Source organism: Theropithecus gelada, chromosome 5 (assembly GCF_003255815.1).
Source record: "Theropithecus gelada isolate Dixy chromosome 5, Tgel_1.0, whole genome shotgun sequence".
Lineage (NCBI taxonomy): Eukaryota > Metazoa > Chordata > Mammalia > Primates > Cercopithecidae > Theropithecus > Theropithecus gelada.
Genome location: NC_037672.1, coordinates 70,979,034 through 70,982,379, shown reverse-complemented (window position 1 = coordinate 70,982,379; position 3,346 = coordinate 70,979,034).

Sequence of the window (3,346 nt, the reverse complement as noted above, 5' to 3'; positions counted from 1 at the left end):
AGTTCAACCTTTAAAAATAAGCTGTCTTGGCTGGGTGTGGTGGCTCACGCCTGTTATCCCAGCACTTTGGGACGCCAAGGTGGGTGGATCACTTGAGGCAAGGAGTTGGAGTCCAGCCTGGCCAACATAGCGAAACCCCATCTCTACTAAAAATACAAAAATTAGCCGACCATGGTGGCGCACTCCTGTAGTTCCAGCTATTCAGGAGACTGAGACAGAGAATTGCTTGAACCCAGGAGGTGAAGGTTGCAGTGAGCCGAGATCACACCACTGCACTCCAGTCTAGGTGACAGAGCACAGCCTGGATGACAGAGTGAGACTATCTTAAAAAAAAAAAAAGCTGTGTTTTGGTTCTAAAATGATTCAATAGAAAGATCTAAGACCAGAATCTAGATTCCTTGTTTTTATCTAGTAATTTGAGAAATATATTCCTTGGTTTCCATAGTATGGGGCTATCGATAAAGATATTTTAACAAACGTCTGTTAATTTTAAAGTATTAAAATATTTTTTATTGTTTTGAGTAGGCACAACATATTTACAGCACAAAATTCAAATCTATAAATGAATATAATTGAAAATTAGATTATTTTTTCATTCTCTGGTGCCTAGTTCCCTTCCCAGAGGCAATCATTGCTACTAACTTCTTAAGTTATCCTTCCAGAGATGTTTGAGCGTATGTGTTTGTGTGATTCTTTTTAAAAATCTCACAAATGGTAGCATACTAAGTTCACTATTTCTTCATTTATTTAACACTACTGTCTTGAAGAGCATTTCCTATCAATACATATAGATTTGCCTTAATCTTGGAAGGTTGCATATGATTCCATTATATAGATGTATCCCAATTGTTCTAATATTTTGATATTTCAGATAATGCTACATAAATATCCTTGTACATATCTTTTTCATATGTGTCAATGGATGTATGAAATAAATTCCTAGAAGTGGAATTTCTGAGTCAAAGATATGTACACTTGAAAATTTAATTTTAATGGTGCCAAATTACTCTCAACAGAGCTGGTACCAATTTTTTTTTTTTTTTTTTTTTTTTGAGACGGAGTCTCGCTCTGTCACCCAGGCTGGACTGCAGTGGCCGGATCTCAGCTCACTGCAAGCTCCGCCTCCCAGGTTTACGCCATTCTCCTGCATCAGCCTCCCGAGTAGCTGGGACTACAGGCGCCCGCCACCTCGCCCGGCTAAGTTTTTGTATTTTTAGTAGAGACGGGGTTTCACTGTGTTAGCCAGGATGGTCTCGATCTCCTGACCTCGTGATCCGCCCGTCTCGGCCTCCCAAAGTGCTGGGATTACAGGCTTGAGCCACCGCGCCCGGCCCCAATTTTTTACTTCCACCAGCAAAGCATGAATGTTTCTTTTTCTCCTTGTTGCAAAAATATTTCTTTTAATTTTGCCTTTTGCCATGCAAAATTTTAAAATTTATATGTATTTGAATTGATCAGTTTTTAATAGTTTTAATCTTTTGTATAATACTTCATAAGATCTTCCCTACCCTGAGTCTATTAAAAAATTATTTCCTATTTCTGGTGCTTTATGTTATGTTTCTGTTTTTACATTTAAAACGTTTATGTACTAAAAATTCATTGTGATATGAAAGATATGACATTAAAATTTTGTATAGACGGCTGTTGTTGTTGTTCCCAAACCACATACTTACTGATTCATCTTTTCCTCCACTGATGTGCAAAGCAACCTTTAGTCGTATACTAAATTCGTTAGTATATTTATGTCTATTGCTAGACTTTCTATTCTGTTTCATTCAGCAATTTATCACCCATTCAGTAGTACCACAGTATTTTAATTGGTGAAGCTTCAAAATAAAAATAAAAATGATAGGCATAGTCTTCTCTTATTATTAGTCTTTTATTTTTTAGAGCTTCCCAGCCTTATGGACTCTTTTTCTTTCCATATGCACTTTAGATACAGCTTGCTATTTTTCTAACATAAATTATGTTGATATTTTTATTGAGATTGCATTACAGTTATAGCTTTAAAGAGAGAATTGCTGTCTTCATGATGTTGAATCTTTCTAATCATGAGCCTAATATTTTGGTCCTTTTTTGGTTGCTATTATAAATGGGATTTTATCTTCTTTTGTATTTGTATTTTTATTTTTTGAGACAAGTGTCTTGCTCTGTTGCCTAGGCTGGAGTGTAGTGGCGTGATCGCAGCTTGCGATCCTCCCATCTCAACCTTCTGAGAAGCTGGGGCTAAAGGTGCATGCCACTACGCCCAGTTAATTTTTGTATTGTTATTATTATTATTATTTTGGTAGAGACGGGGTTTCGCCATGTTGTCCAGGCTGGTTTAGAACTCCTGGGCTCAAGGGATCCGCCTGCCTTGACCTCCCAAAGTGCTGGGATTATAGATGTGAGCCACAGTGCCCAGCTTTCCTTTGTATTTTTAAACTGGTTGTTGATTGTATTAATATATATGAAGGCAATTAGTGTTTGTATATTAACTTTGTAACCAGTGACATTGCTGAATTCTTTTAATTGCAATTGTGTTTTTTCCCTTTAAGTTTAAGCAATTGATAGATCACCTACACATTATGAAGTTTATCTCTTCTTTTGCTATTTTTTATTTTTTAATTTTTATTTTATTTTATTTTTTGAGAGGGAGTCTCGCTCTGTCGCTCAGGCTGGAGTGCAGTGGCGTGATCTCGGCTCACTGCAAGCTCTGCCTTCTGGGTTCACACCATTCTCCTGCCTCAGCCTCCTGAGTAGCTGGGACTACAGGCCCCTGCCACCATGCCGGGCTAATATTTTTGTATTTTTAGTAGAGACAGGGTTTCACTGTGTTAGCCAGGATGGTCTCGATCTGCTGACCTTGTGATCTGCCCGCCTCGGTCTTCCAAAGTGCTGGGATTACAGGTGTAAGCCACTGCGCCTAGCCTCCTTTGCTATTTTTATAACTAATTTCTTTTATTGACCAGTTTCATTGGCTACTATCTTTTCCAGAACAATGTTAGATGATAATGGTGAGAGTGGTCATCTTTGAGCTAACACATTTAAATTTGTGTAAGGTAATCAAAAAGGCTATAAAATATGCTTTCTTAAAGCCACTGTGGAGAATATGTTTTTAGAAAGGAAATGAAGTCAAAATGTTTTCTGCAAGGGTGCCTCATGTTTGATTCTTTCAAATATTCTGTTCAAATGTACCTTTTCAGTGAGACCTTCCTAGACCACCTGTTTAAAAGTGCACACCCCCCAACCCTCCACCTGTTCTGGTTCATTTTTCTCTGTAGCATTTATCACCACTTCACAAACTATATTTCATATATTTATTTTTATAATGTATGTTTCCCTCCACTGGAATGTAAGCTCCACT